Raw genomic sequence first — 22,661 nt, 5'->3', positions numbered from 1 at the left:
CTTTCTTTCTTTCTTTCTTTCTTTCTTTCTTTCTTTCTTTCTTTCTTCTGCCTCAGATATCAGTATGGTTTCACACAGCACTGGGCCAGGAACCCAGGGCATGGTCTAGAAGGAGTGTGGAGGGGACCATGCAGGTTCAGGGGAGACGCATCCCATGGACTTTGTGCTGTGGAGTCTCAGCACTGGGTACCCTCTTGCCTAGAGCCTAAGGGTGATATGTACTGTGAGTTCCTGACCAGCAGCTAGCAGAGGATCTGACATTTAGTAGGCCCTCAGTAAATGCTTCTTGAATAAGCTTGAATAACTTCTTAAATAACTTTTCTGAATTGTCACAGTTATATTCATTACAAGGTTACTGAGTGAGCTGGGTTATAGTCACTCTCAATACAGTATCCCTGTTATCTGGCATGTTGGCTGGGTCAGGGACACGAGTGAGGGAACAGAGGCAAGGAACCTGTCAAGACTTAGAGAAGACTGACCTAGGATCCTAGAACAGTTTTGGGCAGCAGGAGGCAAGGCTGTGGTTGAAGAGAGTGAGCTCCAAAAAGAGGAGATCCAGGGGAGACGGTGGCCAGGAGTCTCAGAGGCTCGGCTGGAGCGGAGTTCTGAAGATGGCGAGGTGGGGTGGTGGTGGAATAGAGACTTCGGTGGGGGAAGTGGGGTGAGGGAAGAGTGGACTCCGGGAGAACCAAGGAGCAGGCCAGGGAGTGAGCAGGAGTGGGATGCAGGGAAGGTAACTATGGAGCCTGGCAGGAAGAACACAGGGTCTGGAAGGAGTGGCCGGTGTTGTGTGTTTCTGCACAGTGAATAGGGGCCTGAGAAGGGGGGAGTAGAAGCCCCAGAGTGGGGATCCCAGAAGCCAAGAACAGGTCAGTTCCTCAAGAAAGGTTCTGGGCAGCCCCCTCCTCCCTTCCCGGACTCGGGTTACACACTGGTGTTTCCTATTTCAGGCCCTAAGCCCTCCACCACGTCCTCCCTCCCCCTTGCCACTCCCCCCTCCCATTCCCCAGGGAGGGACAAACACACTTGATATATGAAGTGTTTCCACCTCGACTCTTGGGAATCCCACAAAGGCTTCAGTGTGTGGCGGCCCCTCCTCCCTTTCCACTCCCAGCCCCTCCCCTCCCTCTGTCTGGGAGTCTGGGAATGCCTCTTTTTGGGGTGGAGGGAGGCGGCAGAGAGCAGGAGGACAAGCAATGGGTGTGGAGGATTCTCGTCCTCTCCAGCCATGCCCCCCATAGCAGGCGGGCGTGGGTGAGTGTTGGGGGTGCCCGCTGATGATCCCTGGTTTCTTCGGCTTCTCACCAGGGCCAGGCTCCAGAGGTGAAAGTGGTGGGGGTGGTAAGGGGTGGGGGGCTTGGCTTCTACATTTGCCTCTTTGCCCACCTTGCCCGCCTCACTCACTTGCTGCCGAAGCCCCCTCCCACTGGTCAGGGGAGTGTTGCACACCCCGCTCTCCTCCACACAGGAACCCAAAGGAGAAAGAAGGCACATTCAAATGCACCCCAGGTGCCAGGCATTGTGCCAGGCCATTGTACCATAGTCATCTCAGCTCCTTCCGGGCAGCTTCTGAGGTAAGACAAGTGACGTTGGAGGCAGTATGTCACGGTGTTCAAGACCATGGACTTGGGCGGCAGGCAGACCTGGGACCAAATCCCAACTCTTGGCCTCATGAGCGGGGCACGTTTCTATACCCCCAAAGTTTCAGTTCCCCATCCCTAAAGGAAGAGTAGAAGGCTTTCACAAGCTAGTTACAAGCGTTAAATAGCAGGGGCTCCTGGCTGGCTCGGTCAGTGGAGCATGCAACTCTTGATCTCTGGGTTGGGAGTTCAAGCCCCACACTGGGGGTGAAGTTTACTTGAAAAAAAAAAAAGAAATATTAACTAAGATATTGTGCATGAAGTACCTGGCGAGTGGAATGTAGTAGATGCTGACTGGTAGGGGGCGGAGCAGCCCCTGAGCTTTTCACTCCCCAGCAAGTCTCCTTTTGGAGGGCAGGAGCTCTGGGCCCTATGGAGTGGGCTTGGACCCCGCAAAACGTGGCCAGGCAGGGGATACGGTGTGCAGGAGAGAACTCCCTTCCAATTCCAGGAGCACCCTTTGGAAGTACAGATGGCACTCTTGACTCCAAAAGAGCCTGAAGTTGGGGCGCCTGGGTGGCTCAGTCAGTTGAGTGTCCGACTTCGGCTCAGGTCATGATCTCTCGGTCTGTGAGTTCGAGCCCCACGTCGGGCTCTGTGCTGACAGCTCGGAGCCTGGAGCCTGCTTCGGATTCTGTGTCTCCTTCTCTCTCTGCCCCTCCTCTGCTCACGCTCTGTCTCTCTCTCTGAAAAATGAATAAACATTAAAAAGAAAAAAAAAAAAGAGCCTGAAGTCAGGGACCTTGAGGACACAGATGTCCCACCTCCCATCCCCAGGCAGTGTGTGGGGGGGAATCCCCCAACACAGTGGGTGGTCTCTCTGGCACTCCTCCTCTGACTCCCGGAGAAGCTGCCGCTGGCCCTAGGCCACACCAGCCACTCACAAGGGCCAGTCACACCACATGTGTCCAACACTCGCGTCTTCCCCACACAGCGTCACAACAAAGAGTGGAAATGGGCACACGTGGGGGTTTGGAATAATGTTTCACACGTGAATGAGTGAGCTTATGTGCCGAGCACAGGTACGAGACACCCATGTGGGGCGGGGGCGGGGGGGCGGTAAGCTTTGGGTACCTGTACATTGCATCTTATCTACATGTGAGGGGGTGCCTGTGTACATACACATTTGTGCTCACACAACTCCTAGACTCACCCTGGGGTCCCTGGGGGCATGTGTGCGCCATGTGCCAGGTTGTGTGTGTGTATGTGTGTGTGTGTGTGTGTGTGTGTGTGTGTGTGTCCACGTGTGTGACTGCATGTCAGACAAACTCCCTGGAGCTGGGGCTCTGCGGGAAGGGTCAGACGGCAGTCTGAGACACTTTTCATGTGTCAGGCAAATCAGGCTCCCCTTTCAGGAAGCCTTCCCAAGGAAAATAAACTAGCCCAGCTCCTGGGGCAGACGGGGAGGGAGCTGGGGATCGGGAAAGAGAGAAGGGATGACTGAGCATGGAGGAGGAGGTCACAAAGCAAGGCAGTCAAATGACACCCCTCTGGCTCCACCCTTGACCCTATTCTGATCTCTGGAAATTGTCTTCTTTTCACTTTGTCCTGGGAGAGGTTTGTCCTCTTTCTCCTCTTCACATCCTTTTTTTCTCTTCTCTGTCTCTCCTGCCCTCCTTTCTTTTCTCTATAAGTTTATTTATTTACTTTGAGAGAGCGAGCAAGTGAGCACGTGAGTGTGCATGCACACGCATGCACAGCGAGGAAGGGGCAGAGAGAGAGAGAGAGAGAGAGAGAGGGAGACAGAGAGGGAGAGAGAATCCCAAGCAGGCTCCATGCTGCCAGTGCAGAGCCCTTCGAGGGACTCCATCCCAGGAACCAAACCCCAAGCCGTGAGATCATGACCTGAGCCAAAATCAACTCTGAGGCTTAGCTGGTTGAGCCACCCAGGTGCCCCTCCCCCTGTTTTCTTCTCTCCCTTCTCTTTCATCTGCTCTTCTCCACTTTCTCCCTCTCCCTCCCATCTCCTACTACTCTGGCTGCCAGCCAGTCACCTCTGCTTCTCTCTCACCTCTACAGAAGGGGCCAAAACTATGGTGTACCAATGAGAACAAGTGGTCAGAAAATCCCCATCAGGAGCAGTACAGGTGTAGCAGTCGTTGGAGGGTTTTTTGTTGTGTTGTGTTGTTTTGTTTTGTTTTGTTTATATGGACTGTTTTCAACTTTTGTCTTTGGGTGCCAGATTGGCTGCAAAGTTCTCTGGCTGTTGCCTTCAGCTATGGAGGGGATCTTTTATTTGTCAACTGACTAATTGACTGCATCATTAACCACATGTTTATTAAGTACGCTGTTAGTGCCAGGCACTGTTGTCGGCTCTAGAGCTACAACAGTGGGCAATAAGCAGAAGAAGCAAAGGGACTCTGCCTCACAGAAATTTCACACTGATAGGGAAGTCAGAAATTAAAGTGACACACATAACGTGAAATTAAAACAACCTTGAGGGTTACAGACAGAGGAATACGCATATATATACGCGTTGTGACAACCTCTAAAGGGGGAAATGACATGATCAGAAAGATGGGAAGGATTTGCTAAGGAAGTGATTAGCCTAGATTTGTAGAAAAAGTAAAAGTTAACCAGGCTAAGGAGTGGAAGGGATTGTGAAGTGAGACAGATTATTGGACTGTAGTAGGCAAAGGGAACTGCATGTGCAAAGGCCCTGAGGCCAGAGGGAGGAGAGGGAGTTAGGTCAATTTGTGCAATTGAACTAAGGCCTGTGTGGTGAGGAGGGGGAACTTGAATGGAGCTGGGGCAATAGCCTGTACAAATCATGCACGCTCTCTTAGGCTATGTTGAGGATCATTCATCTTGACAAAATGCCAAAATGCTTTGTAAGTATCATGTATTTTATAACTTTTTTAAGTTGAGAAAGTATAAATTCATTAGGACTTTTAAATGAGTATATATTTTTTCATACAACAGCATCCATACATATTTGAAAAACATTAACACACAGACCTGGTGGGAAAATTCTACTCTACAGGTGATGCTTGGTCCACATATGGAATCCTCCGGGACCCCCAGGTTGAAGGTCACTGTGCTGGGGAAGAGAAGCAAGGAAGGGATAGAGACTCACCCCAGTACGTTGCCAGGCCTAGGTTCAATAGAAGAAGGCAGGCTGAGCCCAGCTCTACTCCTGGAGAGTCTGACCTTGGCCTCTGCCACCCCCACCATGTGCTTCGCCACTAACAGCTGAGCTGGCTTGTGCTTGATGGGTGGAGGGGCAGGCAGGCGGGCAGGGGATGGGAGAAGGATGAGACAGCTGAGGAAGAAAGAGAGAAAAAAGGAGTAGTATCCTACTCGAAGCGTGGCCTTGGACCCGGAGCGTCAGCACTACCTGGGAACTTGCAGGAACTTCAAATTCTCAGCCCCCACTCTAGATCTACTGAATCAAAATCTCTGAGGTGAGGTGGACTTCATGGCATTATGTTTTAACAAGTAACTCCTAGACACTGTTAAAGTTTCAGAACCAGTGATACAGAGGGCATCACTGGTGGGGGGTACTCAGCTGAATCAGTGAAAACAGGACTTGAGTCTTCCATTCAGCCATCCAGCCACCGTCTATTGCTGGGTACTCCATGTGACCCAGGCGCTTTTCCTGTAAGTCTTTCTGATGGAAAGGTGCTGAGACGGAAATAACACAGCTCCCTCAGGCCTAGTCCCGGCTCTCAGCTCTCCCGGGTCACTGTCTGACCTCTTGTTCTGGGGTGGAGAGTACCGCCCCCCCCCCCATCATGGCCCACATGTGTAGGGTGAGGGAGGGGAAGTGTCTCAGGAGGGATGTCAGGCCAGGCTTCCTGGCAGACCCAGCTGTCCTTTCCAATCCACACTGCCCCCCACCTCCCAGCTCCTTCCCAAGGAGCACGCCCAGCAGCTGCAGGAACCACCCAGCCTGGCCCAACTCTAGCCCCAGTGTCCCCCAGCTCAGGGGAAGCAGAGTTCAACCTGTTCTTCCCTGATGGGCCCTCCCAGACCTCTGCAAAGGGACCCAGACCCACCACAGCTGGAATCTAGGACATCCCTGGAACCCTTCTCTCCTTCCCCACAAATCTCCCCTACTTGAGGGTATTGGGAAAAGTTGCCACAAGCCATGTCCTCACCCCTGTGCCCCCTGCCTGAGCCCCAAACCCAGCTGTCAGCTCCTCAGGTCACAGCCCACCCCCACTGAACGCCATCCCACACTGTGGGTGGGATCTCATCTCCACACAGGCCAAGCAGCTGGCTGGACCACCTGCCTCAGGAGAGACCAAATGGAAGGCCGAGAGGAAGGGCAGGGGTGGGGGAGGCTCTGAGGGAGAGGAAGCAGGGGTGAGAGGGCTGGGGCCAGGAAGTCTAGTACGTTAAAGCTGAAAGGGATATTAGGGATCAGCTAGTGCAGCCTGGACATTTCACACCCCTCCCCAAGACGGGAGAGATTGTTGGGGCATCCCTACAGAGAAACATGCTCTCCCCCAACTGACTGTAGTCTACTTTATTGTTTACCCTCTTCCTCCAGGAGCTTCCTATAGCGAACTCCATATTTCTTCTCCCCTATCATTCATTCTACTACTCCTGACTGCCCATAACTGGTACTTGGTTCATTAGCTTGTCTCATAGTCGCCCCATATCCATAATTTTTTGTATCTTAGATGGAAATCCATCAGCAGACTGGAGGTTTCCTAAGGACAAAGGCTATATCTCTCGTCTAGATGTTCCTGGAGAACAAACGATGTCTCCCTTTCACTAGAACACAAGTTTCCTGAGAGCAGGGGCTGTATCCCGTCTTAGACTAGGGTTCCCCAAAGGCAGGAACTGAGCCTCCAGAATTCTGTGGGCCTCCTACTTACCTCTCTGATTCTGTTCCACAGAGATAGCCCTTGTTTAGTTCCTTAGACATGTGGCCTGGAACCTAAAAGCAGTGAGCCCCTTGGACAGGAGTACTCACTTCAGAGGCTATCTATGCCTGAAATGGCCAGTGCCATTTGGAGCCATTGGGGCCAACACTTTGCAGGCATGACCTGGGAATTCTCAGACAACTGTTCCCATTCCTTGCCCATCCCAAGATCCTAAATTTTTGTCAGAGTAATTACAAGGCTTGGTGTTCTATGGTTCCTGTCCCAGCAGCCCTCCTGGGAAGTTCTCTGACGTTTTGAAGGGAGCTCTACCTGAGCTGGAGACCCTGTGAACTCAGGGACTGTTGTGGGGTTGGAGGTGAGAGGAGAGGCCTTCCTTCCTCCTGTTTGCAGAGGCTTCTGGGGATGGCTGAGGCAGATGACCCCTCTCCAAAGCTCCCAAGGCCCCAGCCCTTTATTGACTTTCCCTCTCCCATTTGCCCCATTCCCTCCTCACCATCTCCCAGTATGAAATTCAGCAAAGGCACCAAGCTAACCCTCTCTCTCTCAAAAAAAAGGGGGGGGGGGCTACCCTGAGTAGCTCAGCCTGTTAAGTGTCAGACTTTGGCTCAGATCATGATCTCATGATTTGAGCCCCGCATCGGGCTCTCAGCTATCGGCATGAGCCTGCTTGGGATCCTCTGTCTCTGTCTCTCTCTCTCTCTCTCTCTCTCTCTCTCTCAAATGAATAAACGTTAAAAAAAAAAAAAAAGCTTCCCCAAAAATAAAGCTAACCTTCTCTATCGAATTGGTCATAGAGCCTTCCTCCCTGGCCCTCAAAGGGGTTTCTGGGATTTCTGTCAGAGCTCCCAACCTACCAAAGTCCTAGTTCATCCTGGAACTTTCTGATATTATCACCCTGAGCATCCAGCAGCCCCAGCCCCAGCTGGAGATGTGCCAGTAAGTACAATGAGACCTCAGTTCTGTCTCAGAGGATCCTGCCACGGCCTCTTTCCACACTGTGCTGGGCCATATAGTGTACAGGGCACCTTCATACATGTTATCCTAAGAACACACCTGTGATGGGCTGGCTAGCACTGCTTCCTCTTCCAGTCTCCATGACACAGGGTTAGAGCTTGCCACATTACACTCTATCCGTGTATGTGATAACCCCACACCACCCCATACTATTAAGGATGAGCTTCTAACGGTCAATGTCCTTATTCACTTTTAAGGCCCTGGTCACTAGCAGAATATGTGGCATATAGTAGCCATCAAGTTTGTGGGATGGATGGATGGATGGATGGATGGATACAGAGACAAAGGAACATGATCTGTACAACAATCCTATAAGACACATAGGACAGACCCTATCCCAATAAAGGAAGCAAGGCTCCAAGAAGCTAAGAAATGTATCCCAGGCCCCACAGCTAGTCCGTAGAACTGGGACCCCAGGCCAGGCCCTTTGTTTCAGTTTCAGTGCACCACCCTATCCGCAGTGCTAGCTTGGAACTAAACCCAGGCCCCCAGACTCCCTACACCCGGAGCACTGTGTGTGGCTGCACAGGTCACACACTGCACCACTCCCGGAGGTGCTCTTCACGTTACTAAATGGCCACTCCTGGAGCTGCTGCAGGATGTGGCCCCGGTGGCTGCCTCCCCACTCACTGCTCAGCCCTCTTTGTGCACACACTCAAATACTTAAGCCAACAGGAATTCGTGACCTCCTTCTCTTCTCCTGCTGTAAGAGTGCCTGCCAGCAAGGAGCTTCTGGGGGGCAGGTGAGGATCCCTGAGGAGTACACAGCACCCCCTCCCAGCACCACCGTGGGCCTCCCGCCTCCCCAGGTAGGAGCACTTCTGTGGAACCTCACCGCGTCCCCCACCCCCCACAGGCCCCTTACCTGTGCCCACACCCACCCCTCCACACTCGCCTCCCCACACATATGTGCACCATGCAAGCCAGGCACAGGGCCCCAGATCTCCAAGCTCCTGATGGAGTCTCAACCAAGCAGGGGGCTGAGGGCTGGGGGCTGCCTCCTGCAGCAGAGCCCCGTCCCCCTCCACTCGTGTGCAGGGCCCTGGCCCCTCCCGGGGAACAAGGCTGGGATTAATAAGCGGCGCGGCTCCCTCCCCTAATGGGCTCCAGCTGCACAAACATTCCCAGAATTCAGAGCCTGCTCTGTCTGGGGCGGCCCAGGCCTCAGCTCCAGCATTCCTGGCCCCCTCCCCCTCCCAAGCCTGGGACAGCTGCTCCGGAACTCCGGCAACTGGCTGGGGATCGAATCCCAATCTGGCTTTTCCAGAGGTGGGGGGTATTGGAATGACTGGGGGTGGGGTGGAGTGGGGAGCAGAGGAGGAGGGAAGAGGTGAACAACTCTGAAGGGAAGTCTCAGTTCCCGCCCTACCCGCCCCTCCCCCAGCACTGCTTACCCTCTTAGCAGTAGGTACCAGGGGCCCGGCTCAGACTTACCTAATTTGTCTCACCAGGCGGTGCCCTTGGCTGGCAATGCCCAGGAGGAGGTGACAGGACAGAGCTGGGAGGAAAGATAAACATCTCCCCTTGTGTTTTAAGAGATCCAGCTATGTCTCAGATGGAATCTATGGCCTGGCAGGAGCTTCATTCAAACAGATTCTTATCAAGACGGGAAGAGGGGGGTAGCAAAGGGAGCAGAAAGAAGAAGGAAAGTGGGGTCCTCACTGTCCCGTTATCCTCTCAGGGAGGGACATTTAGAGATCCAGAGGCAGGAGTTCTAAGTACATAAAGATGTGCCATGTTGGGGCGCCTGGTGGCGCAGTCGGTTAAGCGTCCGACTTCAGCCAGGTCACGATCTCGCGGTCCTTGAGTTCGAGCCCCGCGTCGGGCTCTGGGCTGATGGCTCGGAGCCTGGAGCCTGTGTCCGATTCTGTGTCTCCCTCTCTCTCTGCCCCTCCCCCGTTCATGCTCTGTCTCTCTCTGTCCCAAAAATAAATAAACGTTGAAAAAAAAAATAAAAAAAAAAAAAAGATGTGCCATGTTGATGACAGCTGTGAACCTGTCTTCTCTTTCCCATCTCTGGATCAAGGGCCAGAACGGGTCATTCAGCTGTCCTTACCCAGGTGCCGCCAGTTTAGCTAGTTTGTGGGACACCAAGGGCTGAGGCCAGGTGAGGAGTCTTGTGACTTGACTTTGTGCCAAGGTCCATCTGACTGGGGGGACTGGTGGAAAACATAGGTGACCCTAAAGGAGGTGTGTGACTGTCCATGTGTGCATGTGTATCGATGCCCAAGCCTGAGCAGCTGTGTTAAGTGGCGCCGCTTGACATGTTTGGAGTGCACACACCTCATCTGCCTTCTGTATGTCCCACATCCATTAGGACAGGCTGCCTGCTAGCCACCCCCTCCCCTGTTGGAAGTGTCCCTATGTGGGGCATGTGCTGGAGAGAGGCTGAGAAGAGAAGGAATAGTAAAAAGGAAAGGGAGGTCAGAGAGGGGAGAGCCCTGCAGGAGGCCGTGTAAGCAACAGAGGGCACCAATTTGGGAGTTGAGAAATGTGGGTGCTGGCCTCACCTCTGCCATGAACCAGTTGGGGCGTTTGGACAAGTCACTTCCCTGACCTGGGCCTTAGTTTCCTTATCTTGAATATGGGAAAGTTAGACTGGAGTGTCTTCTGAGTTCCTTCTTAGATTCCACTGTCACTAGAACTGGGTTTGGGGCTACAGGGAAGATGCCCATCTCCTCAGACCTGTGGAGAAATGGGCTCTGGGCAGGCCACCAAGAGCAGTCAACAGGGACTGCGTGGAGGGTACCCAAGTCTCCCTGGAGAGGCAATCCAGAGGAGGGGAGTGATGGCAGTCTCTCCCAACTGGCAGTTCTTGGCGGCAGTCCCGTGTGAGGGCAGAGGAGGGCCACTGAGACAGGGAGCATGGGGTCAGTCACCCTCTCGCCCTCATGCAGCAAATATACACGTCCCCTCTCCTGCTGAGGAACATAGACCTCTCTGGGTCTTTGTCCCCACACCCGCTTGTGTCACATCACCTGCTTCCTCCTGGGCCCAGCCATTTCTCCATGGAGGCACAGACAAATGGCTCTCTGACAACGTTGAAGCCCCTTAACTCATTACTGTACATGAGTCGGAAGGAGTGCGGTGAGACCTTCTTGCATAAATGGAGAAACTGAAGGCCTCTGGTTAGAACAGGAAGTTAGGAATTGAACCCCATTTAGGATTCTCTCCAAGTGAGCCTCATTAGTCATTCGTCTGGCATTTAGTGAACAACTATACTTTACAGTTAGCCCTGCATTAGAAAATGAGGAATACAAAGAAATAACATTTCTCCCTGGGGTATGATGTTAGAAAAAACAAATTCCTCCTCCCTCCCCCCCCACCTCCGAAACAAAGATAGAATTGGAATCAACCCTAGGTTGACCCAAGGAAACAGTAATCAACATGCAGTTGGGTTTCAGAGCTGTTGATGTGGGCACTGGAGAAACAGTAGACCAAGACACCTGAACCTTCTAGGTGGAAGATTATAAAGCTGAATTATAAAGCTGCAGGTGTTTCGCAGGGACACTGAGGATTTTAAGAATGAAAAGAAGGAAAGACCATGGATGCAGAACTTATACCCTCTCTCCCCCATCCCTCCCTACTTCTTTCAGTTATCTATTGGGTGACAATCCACCCCAAACCGAGTGGCTTAAAACAACAGCAATCTTTTATGTGCTCACGATTCTGCAGTTTGGGCAGGGTTTGGTGTGGACGGCTTGCCTCCGCTCCCTGCAGTGTTGGGGGGGGGGGGGGAGTTCAGCTGGGCCTGGAGCATCTGAGGTGGCCTTACTAATGTGTCTGGCGCCTCTGCTAACGTGGCAGGGAGAGACGGGGGTGCTTCTCTTTCCTGCCTAGTCTCTCATCCTCCAGAGTGTCTCTCTCCCTCTCTGAGTAGCCTCTTTCTCTCCTGCAGCGTGCTTACACTTCACATGGTGGCTGGCTTCCGAGACGCCAAAGTGGAAGCTGTGGCGGGCCTCCTAAAACCTACACCTGAACTGTCAGGACATCAGTTTTACTGCATCCTATTGATCAAGGCAAGTCAAAGGCCACCCAGATTCAAGGAGAGTGAAAACTAGATGAAAGGCTCCGAATGGAGAAGGCATTTCTTTGCAGACTGTCCACCACATTCCCCTCCCTGTGCTCCCCTTTGTTCCCCTGGCTCACTGAAAGGCACTGTCCTCCTCCCTGGGCTGTCATCCTTCACCCCTGCTTCTAATCTGTGCCCAAGTGCTGTTGTTTTTGCTTCCTAAGCACCTTTCAAATCATTCCCACCACTGCTACTGTCCTCTCTTACCTAGAATGTGCAATAGCTTCCTAGAAGTTCTCCATTTTCCACTCTTGCTTCATTACCATGTTGCTTTCCACACTGCAGACAGAGAGATCACCTATGGGGGGCTGGTAAAGTGGGGGACGGACGAGCCAGGGAGACCTGTGCTTCATGATACACCTTTTGGTACCATGTGCATACCTTTCCAAAAACTAAAATGCCTTTAAAAAGAAAATTTTTTTAATGTTTATTTATTTTGAGAGAGAGAGAGAGACAGAGAGAGAAAGAAAGCATGAGCTGGGGATGGGCAGAGAGAGAGGGAGACACAGAATCCCAAGTAGGCTCCAGGCTCTGAGCTGTTAACACAGACCCCGATGCGGGGCTTGAACTCACGAACCATAAGATCTTGACCTGAGCCAAAGCTGGACGCTCAACCCACTGAGCCACCCAGGTGCCCCTAAAATGCCTTTTAAAAATGGATTCAGGGGGCGCCTAGCTGGCTCAGCCAATAGAGCGTGGAATTCTTAGTCTCAAGGTCATGGGTTCGAGCCCCACATGGGTATAGAGATTACTTAAATAAATAAAACTGAAAAACAAACAAACTTTAAAAAAAAGAACTGGATGGGGGTTGCATGTGTGGCTCAGTCGGTTAAGCGTCCAACTTCGGCTCAGGTCATGATCTCACAGTTTATGAGTTTGAGCCCCTCATGAGGTTCCACACTGACAGTGTGGAGCCTGCTTGCGATTCTCTCTCTCCTTCTCTCTCTCTGCCCCTCCCCTGCTGGTGCACTCTCTTCCTCTCTCTCAAATAAATAAACTTAAAAAATTTTTTTAATAAATAAAAATTAAAAGAACTGAAAGGCTTTTAAAAAATCGGTTCAAAGTCAAATTTATTAATAGACAAAAGAAACCAAATCCTCACTGTGTCATTTTTCTTCTGAAAACCCCTCAGTGACGGCCCACCAACACCTTCAAGTTTAGATTCCTTAGCAGAGCTCACAAAGCCCTTCAGCATCTGCCCCACCTAGCCCCCACAGCCTCACCCCTTCCCACTTTGCACTCTGCGCTCCAGCTGAGCGGAACATCTCTGACCTTCCTGCAGTTCCTTGAAAGCACCATTTCCTCTTTTGCCTTGCAGGTTTTACACAGGCGGCTGCTCACAACACTCTATTCATCATTCAGGTCTCCGCTTAGATATTGTTTCCTCCAGGAAGTCTTCCGTGGTCCATAAAGTTGGGGTTTGACGCCTCTTCTGTGAATTCCCATAGCACCCTAGACTTGACTAACACTGTGCTCATCACGCTGTGTTGTAATTACCTGGGGTTTCAGCTCGCCCTCCCACTAGAACATACCCTTCCAAAGGAACAGGAACCAAATCTGCATTGCTCACTGCTGCTTCCCTAGCACCTTTGCAAAGGTACTTTCTACATACTGATGGAAGAAAGGAAGGGAAGAAGAAGAGGAGAGGGAAAGAGAAGGATAGGAAGTTGGTTTAAAAGCTGGAACAGCGGGGCACCTGGGTGGCTCAGTCAGTTAAGCGTCCGACTTCAGCTCAGGTCACGATCTCGCGGTCTGCGAGTTTGAGCCCCGCGTCGGGCTCTGGGCTGGTGGCTCAGAGCCTGGAACCTGCTTCCGATTCTGTGTCTCCCTCTCTCTCTGCCCCTCCCCCCGTGCATGCTGTGTCTCTCTCTGTCTCAAAAATAAATAAATGTTAAAAAAAAAAAAAAAAGCTGGAACAGCTCAGGATAAGACCAGGATTCAACTATGCGGATGGACCTCATAGCCATTAGATACAAACAAAGGAATATTATATTATTTCATTGCTAGAAGTTCTTGAACAGACACAAGTAATTGATTGTGATAGAAGTCAGAATAGTGGTTGCCTCTAGAGCAGAACTCACTGGAAGAAAGTGTCCTATATCTTAAATAGTGTTTATGTGAGTGTTGACACACGTAAAAATTCATTAATCTATACTTAACATGCACTTTGTGCATTTCACTCTAGGTTATATCTCAGTAAGAAAATAGAAAGGGAAGGAAGGGAGGGAGGGAGGAGAAAAGGGAGGAAGGAATAATGTGGGCAGATAGTCACATAAATTGCCTAGTTGGTAACAGTGATAAAGGAGTTATCATCTAGGATTATGATACAGAAGTGGGATCTGGGATCTGGGCAGAAAAAGGGGTGTGTGTGTGTGTGTGTGTGTGTGTGTGTGTGTGTACACATTATGTGCTTGCAAGTGAGGAGCCTGGTTTCCACTGAAGGGAGGAAAGTAATCCAAAAAATGTTCCCATCTCTTCTTCACACATCTATCTGTCCCCTCTCTCTCCAAAGCCTCCAGTGGTTTTTTATAACTACAGCATAAAGTCCGGGCTCCTTGACCTGGCATTAAAACATTCCACTATCTGGGGCGCCTGGGTGGCGCAGTCGGTTAAGCGTCCGACTTCAGCCAGGTCACGATCTCGCGGTCCGGGAGTTCGAGCCCCGCATCGGGCTCTGGGCTGATGGCTCAGAGCCTGGAGCCTGCTTCCAATTCTGTGTCTCCCTCTCTCTCTGCCCCTCCCCCGTTCATGCTCTGTCTCTCTCTGTCCCAAAAATAAATAAACGTTGAAAAAAAAATTTAAAAAAAAATTAAAAAATAAATAAAAAAAAAATAAAACATTCCACTATCTGCCCCCTGCCTACCTCCGCTTCTAGACTTCTCTCTTTTGCCTGGTGCCTCTCTCCCCAAATCTACCATACTTTGCTGCTCTCATGCACTCCTTACCTGTGTCGGGTCACCAATCCACTGAGAGGTCGGCTATCATTGCCCTTTGCTTGTGACACTCCTACTCACCGTCGTGGGATTCACTGCTCCTCCATCTTTCCTTTCATGGCACTTTGCTTGTAGCCAAATAGCATGTAACTTGACCTCTTGCAGATCACAGCTATTTATACATATGTTTCTCTTCTTGTCCAGAATGTCTCACATGGGTGTAGGCAGGCCGCCATCCCTCAGATTGATTGACTGATAAACCCTCCAGAAGGCAGGGACAAGATCAGTGCTCAAACCTACAGCTCAAGCTCTCAACTCCTGTCTGAATGTCAGAACCACATCTCCAAATGCTTACCGGATATCTTCTGCTTGAAGTAAATGCGTTCAAAACTGAGTTTATTACCTTCTTGTAACAAACAGAGAAAATCATGCTCACCAAGTATTCTATGTGCTCCCCTCTACTTTCCAAACTTCTGTAGTTAGGAGAGGCCATAAGACTGGTTCTGGCCAATGAAATGTGCATGGAAGCAACGTACATCATGTCTGGGCTGGGGTAATAAAAAGCCCTGTACACAATTCTCTAGTATCTCTCTCTCCTCCTGTCATGTAACTGAGGACGTGACGAAAGGAGCCATGTGTTGTAGGTGGTGTGGCTACAAGACGGTGGAGCTTGGATCCCTGAGTGACTGTATGGAGTGGAGACCCCTGTGGACCACATAGGACCTATAGTATGAGTGAGAAAACAAAACAAATCTTTGTTTTGTTAAGCCAATGAGATTTCAAAGTTATTAATTACTGCAGCATAATCTACATGATCCTAACAGATTCTCTACTCTCAAATCTGCATGTTATCTTTATTCCTTCCATTGGTGAGTGATGGCTCACCCATCCAATTATCCCAGCTGGTAACCTCAAGCTGCTTCCTCCTTCACTTTCCTTTCGATTTGACAGACAGTGCTTGGGCTAGGCCTCATCTGACCCCTCTCTTGGATCAGAATCAGCATCCTGCCTGATTTCTCTGACTTTAGACTCCTCTTTCCCGCCATCCTCCTTATTGCCTCCAGAGTTCTCTTTCTAAAACACAAATCTGATCACAGTACTCACTGAGCTTAAACACCTCTACCTGTTATTTCCTGTAGGATAAAAACCAAAAATCTGAGGCTGGCACCAAGTACCTTGATTAGTCAACCTACCTTGCCAGTCTCCCCTGCCACCTAGTACTCTTAAGATCTAGCCACATTGGGAGCGTCTGGGTGGCTAAGTCAGTTGAGTGTCCGACTTTGGCTCAGGTCATGATCTCATGGTTCATGAGTTTGAGCCCCACATAGGGCTCACTGGTGTTAGTACAGAGCCCACTTCAGATCTTCTGTCCCCCTCTCTCTGCCTCTCTCTCTCTCTCTCTCAAAAAAAAAAAAAAAAAAAATCCAGCCACATGGGATGACCAGTGAGTCCCCAAACATACTAGGCTTTCTTGGCCTCTCAGTACAGGTAAATGTAGATCCCACTACCTGGAAAGCTCTTCCTTCCCTTGTCTTCCTGGAAAATTCCCACCCCTTTTTCAAAAACCCAAATTAAATGTACTCTCAATGAAGCTTTATTCATAAAGCCAGGCAGAATTATTTTTATCCCTCTTTTGTGTTGCTCAGAAACTCCGGACCTTCCTCTATTTGCATTTATCACTAAATTTTAAGAATCCATTTACAAGTTCGCCTCTCCCACTAGGCTGGAATTTGTATTCCTAGGGGCAAAGCAGGTAGAAGTGTATTCAAAGAATGAGTGAATAAGTAGATGGATCAAGGAAAGAATTCTTTTATATCTGTCTCTTACTGTTTACATCATTTGTACCCTAGAATTTCCTCAATGTGCAGTACATTGGTTATCTACTGCTGTGTAAAAAAAAAAAATTACCCAAAACTAAGTATTTTTATTTAAAAACATTTTTTTAAGTGATTTTAATGTTTATTTTTGAGAGACAGAGACAGAGTGTGAGTGGGGAAGGGTCAGAGAGAGAGGGAGACACAGAACCTGAAGCAAGCTTCAGGCTCTGAGCTATCAGCACAGAGTCTGACGTGGGGCTCAAACTCACGGACTGCAAGATCATGACCTGAGCCAAAGTCGGACACTTAACCGACTGAGCCACCCAGGCGCCCCAATTTTAAATTTTTTTTTAATGTTTATTTATTTATTTTGAGAGGGAGAGCACACACACATGCTCATGTGCAAGTGGAGGAGGGGCAGAGAGAGAGTGAGAGAGAATCCCAAGCAGGCTCCACACTGTCAGATGGAGCCTGACACAGGGCTCAATCCCACAAACGGTGAGATCAAGACCTGAGCCAAAATGAAGACGGGGACGCTTAACCGACTGAGCCACCCCGGCGCCTCTAAAACTAAGTATTTTTTTTTTAAGATTTTTGGGGGTGCCTGGGTGGCTCAGTCTTAATTAAGCATCTGACTTCGGCTCAGGTCATGATCTCGCGGTTGGTGGGTTCAAGCCCTGCATCGGGCTCTGTGCTGACAGCTCAGAGCCTGGAGCCTGCTTCAGATTCTCTGTCTCCCTCTCTCTCTACCTCTCCCTCGCTCATGCTCCGTCTCTCTTTCTCTCTCAAAAATAACATTAAAAAAAATAAAGGTTTTTACAAAATGTTTATTTATATTGAGAGAGAGAGGGAGGGGCACAGAGAGAGGGAAGGAGAGAGAATATCCCAAGCAGGCTCCATACAGTCAGCCCAGAGCCCAGATCAAGCAGGCAGGGCTTGATCTCTTCAACCGTGAGATCATGATCTGAGCTGAAATCAAAAGTCAGATGCTTAACCGACTAAGCCACCCAGGGGCCCCTAGAACTAAGTATTTTTAAACAACAGGCATTTATTATCTTGCCGTTTCTGTGGGTCATAACGGCGAGCACAGCTTAGGTGGGTGCTTTTGGCTCAACAAATCTCGCGAGGCTGCGGTCAACTGCCAGCTGGGGTTGGGGTCTCATCCAAAGACTTGACTAGAACAGAGTGGGGGGAAGGGAATCCGCTTCCAAGCTCACTGACATGGGTGTTGGCAGGCCTCAATCCCTTACCACGCAGGGAGGAGATTACATAAAGACGTGAACACCAGGAAGCAGGGATCACTGGGGGCCAACCCAGAAGCTGCCTACCACATGCAGTCATGCAGTTTTTCCACTTTATTTTTTTTTTAATTTTTTTTTCAACGTTTATTTATTTTTGGGACAGAGAGAGACAGAGCACGAACGGGCGAGGGGCAGAGAGAGAGGGAGACACAGAATCGGAAACAGGCTCCAGGCTCTGAGCCATCAGCCCAGAGCCCGACGCGGGGCTCGAACTCCCGGACCGCGAGATCGTGACCTGGCTGAAGTCGGACGCTTAACCGACTGCGCCACCCAGGCGCCCCCAGTTTTTCCACTTTAAACGACATGAGGAAAAGAGAAGGACCAGAGAAATTCCTAGTGCAGGATCTTGAGCCAGCCTAATAACTTTGAAAGCAAAAATCCTAGCCCCTGAGAGGGAGTCAACAAAAATTTTACCTAGCTCTGACAAAAACCGATGTATATGTGTGTATGCACACACCCAGGCATTTGTGTACCCAGAAGTCCTGAGAGAAAGCTAGTCATTTTTACACATGTACAGTAAATGGCAGAGATTGAAATCAAGGACTTTGTATGGTGCCCCTGAGACAGAAGGCAGGTATGGTGGTCCAGAAGGAAGGGCATGTTGAGATAGAAGGATGTCCCATTCTGCTTTTCCCCCTAGACTGAGAGTCAGCAAACGTAGGATCTGGACTTGACGTGGTGCAAAGAGACTGTGGGATCCCAGGGCTATTCGTTTAACCCTCCTGTTGCTCCACTTCTTTATCTGTAAAATAAAGGGGTTCGGTCATATGATTTTTTTAAAGATTCTTTTGTATTTTTTTTTTAGTGATCTCTAACACCCAACATGGGGCTTGAACTTACAACCCCAAGATCAAGAGTCACATACTCCTCCAACTGAGCCAGGTGCCCCTAAATATTTTTATTTTATTTATTTATTTTTAAGATTTTATTTTTAAGTCATCTCTACACCCAGTGTAGGGCTCAAACTTACAACAGTGACATCAAGAGTTGCGTGCTCCACTGACTGAGCTAGCAAGGCACCCCCGGTCATGTGATCTTGAAGAGCCTTTTAATCTCTATTATTCTACAGTATAAGGTAGAGGTTAATAGCATGAGCTCTGGTGTCAGACTACCTGAGTTCAGGTCTAAGTGATCACACTTACAAGCTGTTACCTTGAAAAAATTACTTAACTGCTCTGGTTTCCAGCCCATTCTTAGGAATAAATGAATTAATGCATGTCAAATACTTAGAATAATGCCAGATACATAGCAAGTACTTAATTAACTGAAATATTATTATCCATTTGTTTCAGTTCTCTAGTGCTGCATAACAAAGTACCCCAAAACTGAGTAGCTTAAAAGAACACCGATTTTATTATATCCCATAATTTTATGGGTCAAGAATTTGGATAAGGCTTGGTTGGGTGATTCTCCTGTTCCACAGGCATCGTTGAGGATATTTAGTGATATTCAGCTGCTAGGTGGGCTGGTCTGGAGGATTTAAGATGGTTTCACTCACCTGTCTAGTGTGTCAGTAGGGATGGCTGAAAGGCTGGGCTCAGCTAGAAATATTAACCAGAGCACCTCCATGTGGCCTCTCTAGCATGGTGGTCTCTGGAAAGCCTGACTTCTTAGATGGCAGCTCAGGAATCCTGAGGGTGAGGGTTCCCATGAACAGGCTGAAGCTACATGGGTCTTCGTGACCCAGCTTGGGATGTCATGTAGCATCACTTCCACCATACTCAACTGGTCAAAGCAGCCCATATTCAAGGTGAGGAGACACAGACTCCACCTCTCAATAGGAGAGTCAAATAATCTGAAGTTATGTATTATAGCCACCTCACTTTCTGACCCCCAAGGAAGTTTCTCATACGAATCCTACAGGGATGTCAATGGACCAACCTATCCCTCTTTCTCTGTCAAGGAATTCGGATTATCTCTCCCTTCAAGGCAACAATTCCCACTCCTCCCTAGAGATATGCATGTATACACTCACACATGTATAGCCATACACACACACACACACACACACACACACACACACACACAGAGTCACACAGGTCTGGTACATACATGTAGCCAAGGCTGCCTCCATTTGTAGCCATGTCTTAGGTCAGGGAGACCCCAAGTCCTGCCCTACAGTTCTTTACCAGGAAGTTCACTGATTATTCCTACTCCTATTGGTGTGAAAGAGGGCATTAGTAGGGATGGAGTCCAGTCATTGATTAGAAAGAGACCATGTGTGTGTCTGTGAGTGTGTGTGTGTGTGTGTGTGTGTGTGTGTGTGTGTGTGTGTGTGTACATGGCTCTTGCTTCTGATTGGCTCAAGTCAGTAAAGAAATGAGATCTGCTGTTGAGAACAGGCAGGGGTGGCTCAGATGTGTGTGTCAGGGCCAAGCTAGCGTGAGATTGAAATTTTGCTGGGGCTCAACCCAAATCCTCACTTAGATCAGCCCTGCCACTCTCCTCTACACTCATCCTATGTTCCAGGCACGCTTTACTTCTCACTGTTCCCTGACTACGCCATGTTCTTCCATGGCTTTGCCCATGGGGTTCCTTTTGCACAGAAAGCCCTTGTCTTTTTCCCACCAGCCACAGTGTCTGTCTTCTGTATCACATGGTATTGTGATCATCTGCTTATATGGCCACTTTCTTCAAGAGCAGAGACCATGCTCCATTCTTCACTGTACCCCCATGCCTGGCAAAGAATAGTTTTCAACACTGGTTGAACCAACGGCTGAATACCCAGCTATTGCTCCCAGATTCAGCAACTATTCCTCCTCCACATCTGTGTGCTGCCTGATTCCACCCCAACTCCCTGAGCCCCTATGAGAAGGGGCGAAGGTCTCAAAAGCTAGGGTGGAAAGTTGGGGCTGGATTCTTGAGGCCCTAGAGAGACTCTGCAAAGTCTCAGAAAACAGGAAAGGACATGGCGCTGAGCTGTAGAGGTGTGGCCAGCAGACCCAGAGGCACTCACATTCCTAGTGGGAAAAGCCAGAGAATCCTGCAAGGTTTTTCCAGTGTGGAAGAGGATGTCTTAAAGTTTTCAAGCCTCAGTTGAAATAGTCCGTAAACACACCTGGTTCTGCTGGGTTAAGTGTTAGGGTCTGTAGGGAATACTCAGACCTGGACCTGAGCCAGCACCTTCCTGGAAGATGATTCTGGCTGCTGAGGTGGGGGCAGGTGCAGCTGAGAAAAGAGGTCCCCTGGACCAGTGCTCCTTACACTTGAATGTGCAAACAAATCCCCAGGGAATCTTGTTAAAATGCAGCTTCTGATTCGGTAAGTATGAGGTCAGATCCAAGACTCTGCTTTTCTAACAAGCTCCCAGGTGTTGGCACTGCTAGGGGGCAGGGGGGTGAGTAGAAAGCAGATGGAATCACACTTTGAGTAACAAAGACCTAGAAAACTGGCATTAAGATACAGACATTGAGGGCTCAGGGCTCGGGCCTTAGAAGGAGAGGCCACCATCAGCAATGTTACAAAAATGTTCAGGAGATGATGCAGGAGATGATATAGTATAAAGTCAGCCTGACCTTTATCTGGTATAGGTGCCAACCTTTACATTCTTTGAGTCGCTGACCATGACAGACATCACTAGTGGATTCCAGCACTATCTCCCATTAAACCAAGAGGAAGCCTCAGAATCCATCTTAAACACAGTGCTCCTGGGTAGCCACTACCAACGCATTACAGCTGGCATGAGAAATGACCCCATTTGCTATTTCTGGTATTGTGGTTAAAAGTCTGACTGCCTGCGCTCTTCTTGGGCTGGCTAGATGCCCTCTGAACAGCTGTTTCCATGAAATTCAGTTGCTTTAATATGCTGTAATTTGAGGTAAAGACAGCACTCATTTCGTAGTTCTTTTGAACATCAGATGCTATTATGAATGTATAGTGCTTAGCACAGTGTCTAGCACATAGAATGTCCCCTGTAAATGATGGCTACCACAAGGAGGCTGAAAGGATTGGCTGCATAATTGGGGGAGATGCGAGTGGTGAGGCGGGAGAGGAAAGCAAGGGAGAGAAGCCAGAGAGCTAAGAGTGGCGAAGGTTAGGTGGACAAAGGCTGTGCCAACCCTGGGAGGGCTGGGAGATTCCTAGCTCTCTCTGGATGGAAATGGGCCCCCTCCTGGCACAAAAGCTGTTTGATCAGAAGGGTTGCATGGCTCAGGTCATCTTGAGGTATCTGAGTTCAGAACTTCTTGTCAAGGAGGGGAGCCTGGGTGGCTCAGTCGGTTAAGCGGCCGACTTCGGCTCAGGTCATGATCTCGAGGTCCGTGGGTTCGAGCCCCGCGTCGGGCTCTGTGCTGACGGCTCAGAGCCTGGAGCCTGTTTCAGATTCTGTGTCTCCCTCTTTCTCTGACCCTCCCCTGTTCATGCTCTCTGTCTCAAAAATAAATAAATGTTTAAAAAAAAAAAAAGAACTTCTTGTCAAGGAAAATCGTGAAAGACTTTGAAATGGTTAAAAAGATTACTGGGGGGGGGGGGGGGGTGAGGGAAAAACAGAATGTGGCCGTGGCGGGTTGGGTTTGGGTTTTATTGTCTTTCAGTTATTTTACAACCCCGGCAACTATAATCATGGACACTATTTTTGTCCATAAAATGTCAACCGTGTCTGGTGAAGATGTAACTGATATTACCCAGTGAATATTGCCCAGTTTTACATTAAGCAAATTTATTCCAACATTCTTTTTAAGTTTGCTTGTTGTTTGTTTAGAGCGGGCATAAACAGGGGAGGGGCAGAGAGGAGAGACAGAACCCCAAGCAGGCTTTGCGCCATCAACACAGAGCCTGATGCAGGGCTCGAACTCAGGAACGGTGAGATCATGTGAGATCATGACCTGAGCCAGATGCTTAACCAACTGAGCCCCCCCAGGTGCCCCAACACTGTCTTTTTTAACACTTTTATTTTTAAGTACTCTCTACACCCACCGTGGGGCTTGAACTCCTGTCCCCGAGATCAAGAGTCACACACTCTTCTGACTGAGCCAGCCAGGCGCCCCTGTTTCAATGTTCTTGATGGCCTAGATATCTTTCGGTTCTTAGGATTCTCCTGAACATCTTGCT

General features: G+C 49.6%; 1 long non-coding RNA gene across 3 annotated transcripts in view; it reads left to right on the top strand.

The window, feature by feature from the left end:
* Window positions 1–22,661, top strand: part of LOC121045105 (uncharacterized) — a 100,488-nt gene that overhangs the window by 39,217 nt on the left and 38,610 nt on the right. Inside the window, exon 3 of one of the 3 annotated variants that reach the window (XR_005797592.1) lies at window positions 11,388–11,775. The exons of the other annotated variants lie outside the window; for them this stretch is intronic. This is a non-coding gene — a long non-coding RNA (uncharacterized LOC121045105). Of the gene's footprint in view, window positions 1–11,387; window positions 11,776–22,661 lie in introns of those variants that run through there. 3 annotated transcript variants of the gene reach the window in all.

Source organism: Herpailurus yagouaroundi, unplaced genomic scaffold (genome assembly GCF_014898765.1).
Source record: "Herpailurus yagouaroundi ecotype Mexico unplaced genomic scaffold, PumYag 189, whole genome shotgun sequence".
Lineage (NCBI taxonomy): Eukaryota > Metazoa > Chordata > Mammalia > Carnivora > Felidae > Herpailurus > Herpailurus yagouaroundi.
Note: the sequence above shows the minus strand (reverse complement) of the source record. Positions and strands in the feature narration are given on the sequence as shown.